Source organism: Molothrus aeneus, unplaced genomic scaffold (genome assembly GCF_037042795.1).
Source record: "Molothrus aeneus isolate 106 unplaced genomic scaffold, BPBGC_Maene_1.0 scaffold_40, whole genome shotgun sequence".
Taxonomy (NCBI): Eukaryota; Metazoa; Chordata; class Aves; order Passeriformes; family Icteridae; genus Molothrus; species Molothrus aeneus.
This window is the reverse complement of record NW_027099068.1, coordinates 143,882-157,840: the sequence shown is the minus strand read 5'-3', so window position 1 is coordinate 157,840 and position 13,959 is coordinate 143,882.

Here is a 13,959-nt window from a genome sequence, read left to right as displayed (position 1 = left end):
ACAAGCAACGTGAAAGCTGGATTCAAATGTCCTTGTTTGAAGAGTGGCTGTAGCAGTCAGCAATGTCAAAGATGAAAGTGATCCTTCCTCTCAGGCCAGCACTCGCTTGCACAATTTCACTGTTTTCCTGTGGGCCACTCACTGGAATGGTGGCCCAACCTCATGCTGGTTGAAAGATTTTCTTCTGTTTTTAGGAGGTTTGGCTGGGGACAGAATAGTTCCTATGGCATTTCTCTCCATCTCTAAATCATTAAATCAATTCCATTTATTAATGCTAAAGACTACCTTTGCTTTGAATGGAAGCAGATGTTTACAATGCCCGGTTTTCTATACAGTTGCCTCAAGTACTGAGGGCAGTTATGATTTTGCCAAAACTATGGCTGGAGGAGATCTAAGTTTTCTTTTGTTTGTCTCAGAGCCTGTGTCTGGAGAAGAGCAGGGCTCTGATCAACTCTTCCAGGATCCAGACCATTTCTCTAAGTAACAGGTGGACTTCTGAAATGTCATGTGCTGTACAGCTCTCATTAGAGCAGGCTCAGTCCCTTGACAGCCTCATTGTCAGGCACCTTTTCCTGGAAAAAGGGAAAAAGCAGCGACTGGGAGGAGAAGGCAGAGATGAGTCCTTTGCTGTTTTCCTCCTTTTCCAAAGAGAAAAAAAGACCCCCAAGAAGGGTGAGCACTGTCTTTACCAAGAGGAATAAGAACAAGGATGGAAATGAGAAGCCAGAGCTGTGCCTGTGTAAGACAAGATAGAGTTCATAGAAGTATTCTTTAAAAAAAAACAACTGGGTTTAAATCAACCCAGCCTGATACTTCTTTTCCCTGTGCAAACCCATTTTTGGTCTAGAGAACAATTGCCATGCTTTCAGGGGCTGGATTCCCTTCACTTCACCCAACTGGGAGTAGGAGAGAGCAGCAGTTACACCAGCAGAAAATTCTGCCATCATCTGATGAACAGCATCAATAGGCACCTGCCAGACAAATACAGCTGGACTGAAATAACTTGTCCTGAAGCCTGGACCTGAATTACATTTGTCTGGGTAAGAGGGACCAGCATGACCCAAACAGCCAGGACAGAGTGCCAAGACACACTGAATTAACTTTGCTGCTACAGGCTTAGGAAAGGAGCTAAAGGAAAGGAGCAGTGAAGATACCCTACATACTTGGACAATGTTAGTGGAGATGAGCTGGGGGTTTGTTCTGCACAGGTCTTGGAGGAGTTCCACTCCTTCCATCCTTGTCTGAAACCCCTTGGCTTCCAGGAGATGGTAAAGCTTCTGGAGCAGCTCCGTTTCTTCCACAGCTGGAGGTGATGTGACCTGGGCTTTTGCATGGTGTAGGAGGTGTCCATCAGAGAGAGATTTCACCCTGGAAAATAAAACCAAATGAGGACCTGGTGGTGATAATTATCATAGCATGGCATCCCTGTCGAGGAAATAATTAGCATTGGCTCCATGATTCCAGAAGGCTGAGGCTGATCAATCACTTTATTGTACTGTACTATACTATACTGTACTATACTATACTGTACTGTACTGTACTATACTATACTATACTATACTATTACTATACTATACTATACTGAAACTCATTGCCCTTACAGACAGTCTGATACAGACAGACCAGATTAGTCAATTGAATCCAATTGACTAATTAAGTGGCCAATTAAGAAACTACCCTTTGGTAAACAAATCTCCATAACACATTCCACATGTTCACAACAAGAGGTGCAGCAAGTGCAGATAAGAATTGTTTCTCATTCTTTTCTCTGATCTTCTCACAGCCTTTCCCAGGACAATGCCTGGGAAAGTTGTGCCTGCTGCTCTCTATGGAGAGAGCTGCAGCCACAGACAATACCATCAGTTAATTGTGAGCAAAACATCTTGAGCAGCTTTCCCAATTATGTGATTTCAAGCTGGAAAATCATGAGGCTCTGAAGAACAACATGGACCTCATGACAATCATTATGGCAGACAATCTGCAAGTGACATTCTCAGCACTGCTCACTCAGGAAAACCAAGGATGAGATGCATCTGATCTATCTTCAGATGGCTGCCAGGGCACACAGGTCACATTGCTTTGTGGAGAAAGAGAGACACTACTTCCAAGTTTAAATGCCTCCTCATATGGGACGTGTGTGTCTTACAATAAGGAAACTCATCACTCTGGAGAAGTGTCTCTACAACCAGGCATGACAATCTGGAAAAGCAGCTCAGATGCATCTGAACAGATAAACAGGGCCATATTTGAAGAATTCAGAAAATCAGTAACAGAGATAAAAACAGAAGCCTGACATGCCAGAACTACACTCACATTTCATTTGCTTCCCTAGAGACTAGATGCACAGCTTAACAACCCCACTGGGAACAATTCTCCTGATCAACCTGTCTCTTCCATGAGCACAGGAAGATGCTAGCTGTGCTACTGAGGCATGTGGCCACTTTCCTGCCACTGCTGAGCAGGACAGAGCTAAACAAATCCCCTCTGCTATCAGAGGAGAACAGGTACAAGTAGCTCTGCCAGTGGCATGAAGAGACAGCAAGGAGCAAATTCCTGTCTTAAATGCTGATTGCAGCACAGGGAGAAATAAACCAAACATGCTGTCCATCAAGCAAGTTACAGGAAGGACAGGAATATCAAGACAAAAAGTCCACATTCAGACACCTGTTGACTGAAGTTGTTCAGAAATTGCCTTGCTCCTTACTACTCAAACTTGGTACTGTTTGAGGGTAAGAAAACCATGATTCAGCCAGGCCAAACCACATGGATGAGAACTGCATCTTTGTGGAATGGCATCTTGCATCCAGACTGAGATTTCTCATCAAAACACCCATCTGAAAAAGACTCCACTCAGATGGAAAAAAAGCCCTGGTTGAATTTACTTGTCCCAAGTCAGGCAGCAGAAACTTGGCCCTCTCCCAGCCTCCACAGCACTGCCCTTGCCACTGCACTGCATCGTCTGAGCTGCAACCAACGGGTGTCTTTTTGTCTCTCCATTTTTGTGGAAACCCCTCCAGAGAAGTTGTGTTCAGCACAATGCAGAAGTAGACATTTTTTATCCTAGAGCATTTGTAGGGAAAGGAAACAATCTGTGGCACTGGTCATGTCTTCCAGGAAGATTTTCCTGAGGAAGAGACATGTAAAGCTTGTCATGTGCTTTGTCACATCTGACAAAAGTGCTCAGTACCGTTTGCTAGAAGACAATGTGGCCTGGGGCTTCTTTGAGCCATCGTTCCTCTCCTTCACTGGCTCCTTGACAGATGGGCCTTCAGCCTTCTGGTTTGCCATGCCCTACAAAGACATAGCAAAAAACCCCATCCATCTTTAGAATATAAAACAGGAAATTCCCTGTTGAAAACACAAGTTAGAACCAGGATCACTGCTACCAAGGCCTAGGGAAACATTTCCTAACTTACAGATGGAAACAGAGCAGGGATTGAGTGATGCCAACTCTTTGTTTTCAACAGCCCAAGGCAGGTTATGGGTGCTACCAGACTGAGCAGCAGTCTAAAATCCCAAATTCCTTCGTCTTGAGCATAAATGGGAATAATGCAAACTGGCAGGCAACGAGTGTTTGTGAAGGAAGCAGCAGAACAAACTGGACTCTTTGGGGGTTGGCCCATTGTGTTGGAAGTTGATTTGGTTCAACACTCACTCTCCCTGTGCCTGCACAAAGGCAGGCTCCCTTCTGAAATGTTGATAAAAAAAATAAAATCCCCCCCATCAAACAAACAAAGGATTTTCCACTGGATGCTGCTGAATTCACCAAGCTTCTTCCAGCTCCACAGGGCTTGACAGCAGGGCAGCATTCCCAAAAGACAGACAGTCATTGTAGTAACTAGGATTGACTTGGACATCTTTTGTAAATTTGGAAATTTTCTTGGCACTACTACTTCCAGTGTCCTTTGCAAAGACTCTGTTATCTTCAGAAGCACAATTCTCACTTAATTGCTTTACAGGGGGCAGAGTAGGGAGAGCATGGTGGGGGTTACTCTTAAATGTAAACCCATTTTCTCCTCTTTCCCTTCCCTCTTTGTGACTGATATTGAAAATATTCAAAACCCCACTTTTTCCCTAATAATATCAGTTCCTTTGTGGCCTGCTGATGAACGGGCTGAGGATCAACAGCTCATTCCCAGGAGCAAAATGATTCAGCAGAAGAGGAATGAGCTAAAGACAGATTGGGTATGTTTGATCTCATATTAGCAGTGGCAATACTTGCACAAAGGAGACATTTCTCCTGCCAAGCACTTACTTTCTTCTTAATTCTTGTCAGAATATCTTCCAGGTCACAGGGGGAAAGAGATTGTTCCAGAAGCATTTTAAATTGTTGATGAGTGAGCAACATCTTCACCATCTCCTGTCCATAATGCCTAAGGAAGGAAGGAAGGAAGGAAATGAAAAAAAAGTGAACAAACACAGGAAGAGTGTTAACAGAAGAGGCCGATACCTTAAACTCATCAGGTGCAATCCCTGCAGGAGAAGGCATTACCTACTCAGCAAAGAGGGAGATTTACCTCACTTGACACTGCACAGTGCTGCCAGCTGAACACAAGAGGCAGGAGGAGAATGTGGGGCAACAGAAAAATACCATTTCACTCTGAAACTGGGGGTGTGCTTCTGTGGCATCAAAGGATCCCAGGGAACAAGCAAAACACATCTGCTTTGTTGTCAGAGCCTATTAGCAGTGTCTTGCTGCCATTGCACAATAATTTGCCTTTCTTTAACTGGCAGGGAAGCCAGGACAAAACACCTCATGCATCCTCTTGATTATTCTATACTATGTGTATGCACAGGGACAGCTAGTTGCTCTGGTGTTCTTGGCAGCTATTCATGGGAATTTCATCATCAAAGGAAGGGGATTTTGGTGGTTTGGGTTGATTTTGCCACTAGGAACCCACAGTTTTCTTCAAGAAGATATGTGGAGCTCACTGAGCCACAGATAACAGTATTCTAGAAATCTGCAGAACAAGTTTAGAAAGACTGAATATGTTGGCTAAAGACCCCTGAAATATTTCTAGGCAAGTCTGAAGTTAATGAGAAATGGATGTTTGGGATCCTTCAGTGATGAACATTAGCCAACACTTTGGCTTTGTGTTGTGCACCTAAGGCCAAACAAGACTGTTGGACTGGCTGATCTGAGCTCTTTTGATCTCAGTAAAGAATCCTTCAAGCCACAGGAAAAAGTTGGCAATGCTCCTTTTTGCTGGCCAACCTCAGGTTTCCCAGTACAGCCATTTGCCCAGGCAGCCCAGAGCAGTGGTCACAGCACCAAGGCTGACAGAGCTCAAGAAGTGTTTGGACAATGCTCTCAAGCACATGGAGTGACTCTTGGGGTCACTGCACATGGCCAGGGGATGGACTCCATGACCCTGATGGGTCCCTTCCAACTCAGCATATTCCATGATTCTGTGACCCTTATTCACACCGTGAGGTAACTTCATATTCCCTTTAGTTTCCACTCTTGTGTGGTTTCACCTTTAGAGCCAGACACAAAAGGGTTTTCCTGTTTTAGGAGGTGAAATGAAGATCATTACCTTGTGTCCTTGTGACAGTCCTGAGCAAGCTTCCCTGCCACGTGTGCCAGCCTCTCAGCCCTGGCTGTGCCTGCGAGCTTGGTGACTCCAATTCTCTGCATCAGGGACAGGAGGAGTTGGGCCGCACACTGCCGCACCGGGGCGTGGCCCCTGCTGGGGAGGAGAGAGCAAACCCTGGGCCACAGGGACCAGGAGCAGCAGCAGCACAGGCCTTGGCCAGAGCCTGCTCCCTGCCCTTGCTGGGGGAATGAGCCTGGGCTCTCCCTGAGCCTTCAGACACCTGCAGAAGGTTCTGTCCTCAGGTAAACACAAAGTTAGCATTGTACACAAGGCCTGCCTGCATGGAAGAGGGAGGAATTCAGTCTCCCTGCACTGTCTGATACTCAATTTCTTTCACAGTATTTACTTGGAGAAAGATTCAAGAAATAGATGACATATGAATAATTTAGAGATTAAGGACAATTGATGTTGACCCATCAGAGGGCACCCACTACACAGAGCTGCAGCAGGATTGAGGCTCTTTCCACCCATTTATCCTCAAATCTGCAGAACTTTGGAAAACAACAAATGCAGGGAAACACATTGTGGGCCATGAAGTTGCAGAATATCCAGCAATGCAGCCTGTTTCTTCTGTGGGGCTTGGCAACGGATCCATCTGAATGTTTTACCCTATTCCAAAGCTGAGGAAAGGGTGGCAGGCAGTTTAGCCAGGTTGTCCTGTTCTAGAGAGTGTCTCTTGGGAACTATCAGGCCCAGCACCAACATTTAAGGCAGCATTTGCTTCAACTGTCCCATGGCAGTCAGCCTGTGAAGGTGCCTGTAAAGTGATTCATCATCTCAAGGCTAACATGAAACATCAGTTTGAATAGAAAGTAGAGCTCTAAGGCCAGGACAGTCATACAAGGCTCCTTTGGCAGGAGCTGCACCTGCTGTGCAGGCTGGGCCACACCCAGCAAATTGTCCCCCATGTGCTCCACGCCCCAGCAAGGACCCTCCTCATTTCTCAAGTTAATGGCATCATGAGGAGACATGGTTTTCCCAGGGCCTCTGTGGTTAGTGCTGTGAAATACCAAACACTGCTCACAGCTGCAATTGCAATTGTCCCTCTTCCCACAAAAGCACAAGGCTCTATCCTTGGCCTTTGCAGGCACTTTCACTTCCCCACTGATCACCACATCTAGGAAAATCTGACAGGCTGGGAGAACTCCAGGAAGCAGCGGGAAGCTGAGTCAGAGGAGCTTTAGTTTGGATATCAGGAAAAAGGGTTTTTCACCCAGAGTGGTTGGGCACTGGAACAGGCTCCCCAGGGCAGTGGTCACAGCACCAAGCCTGACAGGGTGAAGAAGCATTTGGACAACAATCTCAGGCACTTGGTGTGACCCTTGGGCTGTTCTGGGCAAGGCCAGGAGCTGGACTCAATGGTCCTGATGGGCCCCTTCCAACTCCCCATATTCTACAGTTCTGTGATTCTGAGAACTAATAGGCTGCAGGAGGGCAGAAATAGGTGACAAGAGGAAAGAAGTGAGGTTGGTCAGAGAATCAAGTCACTGAGTCCACACAAGATGCAGGATACAGGACCCTTCCCTCCCACCATTCCCATTCTCTGTCTCATCCCTTCTCCCTCCCACACACACGAAGGTGAAGAACATCACTAAAAGAAGAAGAACCTACTTGACTCCCATGTCCATGAGAGCAGTCATTGCTCGTGCAGGAGTCACATTCTCCACCATGATCCCCAGGGTCTGACTGGCTGCTTTCTGAACAAATTCTGGGGAGTTGGACACCATCTGGAGAAGGACTCGAGCAACCTCATCCACCTCAGAGTCCATGTCCTTCTTCAAGGTCACAAAGAGCTCTCCCAGAGTGACAATGGCAGAGTAGGACACCTTGGAACGGAGGTTGGTCACCTGGGGAAATCATGAGGGGAAACATAAGAATCACATTGGAAAGAAAACCAGTTGCCTTCAACAGAAGTCCCAGGAAATGACAACACATCCCACTGTGTCCAGAGGAACATACAAGTACCAGAAGAGCAGGAGAGCACAAGCACAGAAAGGCACTTACTCTGGCACCAATTTCTGGCCTCAGACCTGCTCACTGCAGGCCTAAAATAAAAATTTCATTAAGTGTTCTACTTGACCCTTCCAAAATGTCCACAGCTTTGATTTTAGGCCCTTTTACTGGAAAATTAAAGCAAGAGCTGCTTTCAGATCATAAAGGCACAAGTGATAAAGATAAAAGAGTCAGGTGCTCCTGTTCAAAAAAGCAACACCAGCAGTTGAAGCACTCAGCCAGGAAACAGAAAACACAGGCTCAGGTCTACAGACTCATTTGCAGTGTTGAATTACAACTTGGGCAAAGATTGGGACTCTGGCAAATAACAGCATTAGTGTCTCAGTTTCTGCATTTGCACATTGCATTATAAAGGCACCACACTCAAAGATGAGTGTCAGATACCCGACCTGCCAGTAAATACAGCTGCATGTGCCCACAGATCCTGCAGATAGCTGGGAGACATTGGAAATTTCAGGTCTAAAACCAGAAATGAAGGCAGACCCTGAGCACACATGGAGATGAACAAGCTCATCCCTACTCTACACACTGTGTATGAAGTGTGGGGGACAATTCAGAGCAATGTTCTCACCTCGCTGGTAAGTGCCAAGCAAACCTCACGAAGTCTACAAAGCAGGACCTCTGAATGGGACCCAGCCAGGTGTTGGATGCTGAAGAGTCCCTTCTCCTTCAGCTCCCTGAAAGGCAGAAGATTGATTTTTCTCTCCACCAAGGCAGCAGCCTCTGAAATGACCAGGCTGGCAGCTCAGTTGAACAATGGGAGGAGCTTTTCAAGGAGTATTTCATGAAATCGGGGAACGCGTTGCCCCAGGATGCTGTGGCTGTCAAAAGCATTCACAAACCCAAGAGGCAAAGAGAGGGGTTTCAGAGAGGCCATTTAAGAAGACAGCCTTTCTGAAATCTCTGGCACATGAGGCCCCTCTGTCACTGCTTCCTAGAAGCTGTGAGACCGGGCCATGCTGCTGTTTCTTGTCACCTCCCTGTACCTGTCCCTGAGACACAGTGCCACCGGGCTGTTATTGGGGCATTTTCCTTCTTTGTCAGCCCCAGCAGGCATTCAGCAGGGAGAGTCTGCACTGCCACTCTGGAGCTGAGTTTCCACTCTACAATCTCGGCCTCTCTGTCACCCCCTCCACTCCACCTCACACATTCCCCAAAAAAGCAGCAGGATGTCTGCTGGGACTGCCTCAGCCTGCAGGAAGGCCAAGTGGGTCCTGGCCTCTCCTGACCCACAGCACAGCTTTCTTTCATCCCAGCATGGAAATACAGAAATTGTATTATCACATCACACAGAGGGCCAGGAGCTTTTTATTTTGGCTGCAAGTGTCCACAGGGCATTGGGGAAGAGGAGAAAAAGAGTGTTTTGCAGCAAGCAACCTGGCTACTCAGGCAGGATGGTAGGAAAAGTGTCTGGAAGCTGCTTTTTAGGACTTTGGTTGTTCTGCTGAAGCCTCTGACAGAGCTGATGGGCAGATCCCAGAGCTGTGGAGCGTTCCTGGGAAATTTGTCCTTGGATATGTCTACGAATGCTCTCCCAGCCATGAACTGCCATCTGTGTCCTGTCCATATGTCACTGCCTTGACTGTTGAGTGTCTGAGGTGCCTCTTGAGGCTGCTATGGACCTCCTTCACCAAGGAATGGATTGTGATACAACATCCCTTTCTCCTTATGTTTGGGCACTGACAGAGCCTGGACCCCTCTGGCTGAGCTTGGGCTCTCGCCAAGCAAGATTGCAAATGAGAGCAGCTCATGGTCCTCAGCTCCTCCCTCCTGCTGTGACAGACAGACATGGCCATGGGGACAGAATGGAGCTGCCCCATCTGCCAGGTCACTAAGAAGGATGTGAATTTTTCTCTGCCCTGTCACCACCAGTTCTGCCTGGGCTGCATCCTGCAGTGGGCAAAGAGAAATCCAGCGTGCCCACTCTGCAGAAGAATGATAGAAGCTCTCAGGTTTTCTGAGTAGGATGAACAGGACTACATACAATTTGCCATCAGCTCCCCCAAACAATTGCTAGAGTCCAGCAGGGAGAGAGCCTGGCCACCTTGCTGAAAACAGCCCCCAAGACCCTGAGATGGCTGCTCCATCTTCCCCACGGGGAACACTGTCCCCAGCTGATCAGGGGCCTGCAGGACCAGAGCCTGTGGATGGCCTCCTGCCCAAGGTGTGGGCCAAATTTTTCAAATAACAATGTCATCTACTGGACCAAAGGTGGCCCTGGCTGCACCAGAAGCTGGAGGGAATATGCCAGCACCAGAGATGGCTGGTTAAAGAATTCATAGAGCAGCATCCTGCACACCCTCTGTGCCTATGGTCAAGTTGCCAAAATCTTGGTGCCAGTACTGCAGCTTCTCCTCTGTAGCAATCTGAATTGCTGCTAGCATAGTCCAGGGTAAAGAAGCAAAAAGGACCTTTGCATCATCTACACAGATGTTTTATTCAGCTGTGCAGGGAGATGTTCAGGTCCCAGCACCCACACACAGAGGGTCTCACTTTGTCTCCACAGGGGCCTGGGGCTGACCCTGATCTCGGGGCAGTACAAAGATAAGGGGGCCAATCAGGGAATAGGGAAGGTGTGGCTCAGGAACACAGGAGCAGACACAGGAACAGGGGAAGGAGCCAATGGGCTCTAACAGCTTTTTGAGGGAAGCTTCTCGTGTCTCTCTAGACCAGGGAATGCCCCCCCAGGGTCTCCACAATTCCCCGTGTTTTATATTATTAGGAAAGCTTCTCTGAAGGATCAACTGAATCAACACAAAATGACAAAAACAATCAAAAGCACTCATAAGACAATTGTTCAAAATGCAAACAATTCTGAGTTCCCAATGTGCCAACAGATTTCTTGGAGTGTCTTAGATCTGGCAGGAGGGATGCAGGGTTTTCTTAGCACAGTTTATCAGGAAACTGAGTCATTCATACTGAACCTCTGGTCCATGGCCTCCTCACTGTCATTGTGCAGCAAGGAGGCCCAGAGGCTGCTGTGCTCTGGTCCTGCCAGGGATGAGAGCAGCGGCTCTGTGGCCAGCGCCAGCTCCAGCTCCAGCAGCTCACAAGAGGAGGCTCCTTCCAGAAGCTCTGTTGGCTCCAGTGTGGCAGACCAACAGAGCACACTGGAAGCCACCCTCCATTGCAGCCACCCCCCAGCTGCGCCCATCATCCCTGCAGAGCAGGACCTGCCCCAGAGGACCCGCGGCAGGAGCTCAGGACAGTGGCAGGTCCCTCTGCCCAGGGCAGAGTCACAGAACCTCTGCTCCTGGCTGGCACAGGGGCTGCTTACCCTGGTGTCCCACGGAGAGGAGGGATCCTGGGCCCCAAACTCTGCCCAGCCCTGCAAAAGGCCACCTTGCCAGCAGTGCTAGCAGTGCTAGCGAGGTTCCTGCAGCCATTCAGTCAAATAAGAGGAAACAAATGTCTCTTTATCTGACACAGTCTCTGCACACAGCTTTCTCCCCCTCCTCCTGGTGCCTTTCCCTGACTCCAGGAAGAGCTGCAGGAAATGCTGTGTGAGCCATAATAATGGAAGAGTTACTGATAAAAACACTGGGGTGATGCTTTCAGAGGAGTCATGAATGGAAGATTGACCAACCTTCCAGCCAATGGTATGCCAAAAGTTTCCATTCTTTAAATAATTGACTGCAATAAATTAGTAAAGAGAAAGATACGGAAACAAATTAAATCTCCCACAGCTGCTGGCTTTCCTCAGGCTCCATGGCCTATGTATTGCTAGACTTACTTCACTTAGGCAGAATATTAACTGCCCTGACTTGTTGGAGACTGACCACAAGGTCTCATCTGTGGTGAGCAGTCACTAAAATTAGCTCAGCAGAGGCATCTTCAGCTGTCCAAGTGTAGCAGAAATACATATTCTCTGCTTCATGACTGTGTGGCAACAGCTGCTGGTGTGGATTCGTCAGCGTTGCTTCATGGATTGCTCCTGGGAAGGAACTGTGTGCACAGGCACAGAATGATGGCTTCGATCTCCTCTAATTACTCCAATCGGATGATGGCCAGAACTTTTAGGCAAAAAGCATCATGACAGAATAATTTACAATATTCTCCAAACTACTCCTGTGGTTTTGATTTTCTTACTGATTAGGTTCAGTGTCTGGCCTCAAGAAATCAGTCCAGAAATAACAGGCAAACCTCAGCTTGCAAGTTAGAGTGCAAGTCTTTAATCTGCCATTTTTGCAGTATCTACAAACAACTTTTCAACATATTTGCAAAAAGAATCTCTTAGTTCTTGCTATACCTATCCAGAACCTGACTCTCTCCTTGTTTCATTTTGATTTGAGATCCAAGCATGATTTTTTTTCTGGACAGGGAAGTAAGAACCAGCTGCAAATACAGACTACAAGTGTGAATCTATACTGCAGGAACTGAGCTGTAGCTTGGAATTAAAGGCAAGAAGTGATGCCATGGTAAATGTGAACATTTAGTGCTGACACAGGAGCCTTCTGCAATGCTCCACCAACCCATGGTTCACCTTGCTACAAACTCTGATGTTACAAAGAGTGTTGAAGAGCTGACGATAAGTAAAAAAAAAATAGCCAGAATGTTAATTTTTGTTATTATGGTGAACAATGACTATCTAATAATTCAGATCTCATAGAAGTGAGTATTCAGATTTCCACTTAGTACATGCTGGCAATTTTAATTTGAAATCAACAGGTTTATCCAAATCAAGTTATCCATAGGAATTAATTTGCTCTATGATCTAACTAAAAATGCCTCATTGTCTGGTAAATGTAGTAGAATTTTGCAAAGTCAACAGTCCACAGATTTTCATTTCTTGTTTAGTGGCTATTCTGCAGGAAAGCTTTTACAGACTAATCAGTTTGTATGTAATTAAAATGCCAGTACATTTCATCTAGCCATTTTGGTATTAGACCAAAACCATATGACTGCACAGCCTTTTAAAAAATATTTTAAAATAAATTTTCAAATCAACAGTCTGAGTAGGACTCAGAATAAAAACTCTACCAAACTTCAACTCCATTGGAAGATTCCCTTGTCACCCTGTGAATCAACTCTACATTCAGAAGATTAAAAGTCCCAATTATGGTGGTATTTTTTGGTATGGTTAGGAATTGGGGAAGGGTCTTCTTCCTTCTCAACTCCATGCTGCAGTGCCTTTGGGATGTGGCCTGCTGGCCATTGTTTGTGCAGCCCTGGTATTTCTACATGAGGCAGAAAGTGCAATTGCATTTCCAGCCAAAAGCCCATGAGGAGTGGGGCAGCCGGAGCTGTGCCAGACACAGGCCAGCAGCTGTGCCGCGAGAGGGTTTTGGTTCCTGCCCGGTGCAGCTGGTGCATCTCTTCCGTGACTGCCTCCCCTTCCCAGGTGCCCGGGGATAGTAGGTGCAGGGTTCTGCAAGGGCTATGGAACAGGGTGGGGATGTCTGCTGGCAACAGAGTGCAGCGGAGAGCAAACAGTCCAGGATGTTCCTGGAGTGTGTGACAGAGAACTTCTGACACAGCTGGTGACTGAGCCAGTGAGGGAAGGCACTGCTGGACCTGCTGTTTGTGAAGAGAGAAGGGCTGGTGGGTGACAGGAGGGTTGGAGGCGGCCTTGGGCTCAGTGCTCACAAAATGCTTGTGTTTGATTCCCAGAGAAGGAACAAGAGACGTTGGGGAAGTGTTTACCAGCAACAAATTGTGAATTTGTTAAGCTTTAACAGGTGGTGCCGAGTCATACCTTCCCTCAACCCAGTGGTTAATGTGTGCAAGTGGATATCTTAGCCTTGAGAATAAAGACAGTGGGCCTACTGAGGAGGTAGCTGCAATGCATTCAAGGAGAAGAAGGATCTTAACCATGGAAGGAGAATTTGAGGAATGGGATGTTCACCACATGACCACCAGAGACCCTCAAGAGACCACTACTCTAAATGTCAGTAATTTTGGGGAAGTGATTTAAACATGTCAAATACTTTGTGAGAATGTTTAGCCTGTGAGTTTGAGCAAAGAAATGAATAAAAGTAATGAAAGGAATGTCTTAGTTCCATGGATAGACACACGTGGGTGTGCATGTTTCAGGGAAGCGATTCCCCACGCACCCAGCACTGAAATAAAGTAATGCCTCTTTTCTCACACTGAGCTGGCAGTGTGGATCGGGCCCTGCTCGGTAACTTTCATTTTGGTCATTTCTATTGAAGCATAAAGAATGGTTGAAATGAGATCTTTTCCAGCTGTTTCCATCTTGTTTACCTTTTGGGGGACCAAGGTTCTGTGCTGCAGGTGAGCTGGGTGTGTGCAGAGCAGTGCAGCCCCAGAAACCCCTTGGTTTGCCCAAAGGTTGCCATGCCTTGCTCCCAGGTGTGCCCAGCTCTGGCAGGAGAAGGAGCCCACAGCG